Source organism: Penaeus monodon, chromosome 31, assembly GCF_015228065.2.
Source record: "Penaeus monodon isolate SGIC_2016 chromosome 31, NSTDA_Pmon_1, whole genome shotgun sequence".
In the NCBI taxonomy this organism is placed as follows: Eukaryota; Metazoa; Arthropoda; class Malacostraca; order Decapoda; family Penaeidae; genus Penaeus; species Penaeus monodon.
The window spans coordinates 4,170,404-4,170,774 of record NC_051416.1 but is presented as its reverse complement, the minus strand read 5'-3'; the positions used below and the strand labels follow the sequence as shown (position 1 = coordinate 4,170,774).

At 44.2% G+C, this 371-nt stretch overlaps 1 protein-coding gene across 1 annotated transcript in view; it reads right to left on the bottom strand.

Annotated features, from left to right (window-relative positions):
- Positions 1 to 371, bottom strand: part of LOC119593003 (39S ribosomal protein L41, mitochondrial-like) — a 3,336-nt gene that overhangs the window by 1,534 nt on the left and 1,431 nt on the right. The window lies entirely within an intron of this gene.

Here is a 371-nt window from a genome sequence, read left to right as displayed (position 1 = left end):
GAGCAATGTTGGTGCGGAGCCCCAGAAAATAGCGGAGTAAGTAAATAGCGGACTCCCAGAAAATAGCGGAATTGCTGTTGATGTTAACATGGGTACAGTTCAGTGACCGTTTACCTTCATATCGACTAGATTCCTTATTTTCATTTAAAAATTAGTGAAATTTGTATCTTTACCTTAAAATCTATTACTTTATTTCACAACTGAAGTATTTTAGGCTCAGTTTCAGTTATTTAGTATTTAGAGTGGCTCATACCTGCGTCGAGGTGGACGGCCTCGGCCACCAGCCTCGGTCGTCCACCTCGACACAGACTGTCTGTCCGGCATGCAAGGTGTCGCTATGCACCTACGGGTGCTTCGAGAGGTATCTCTCA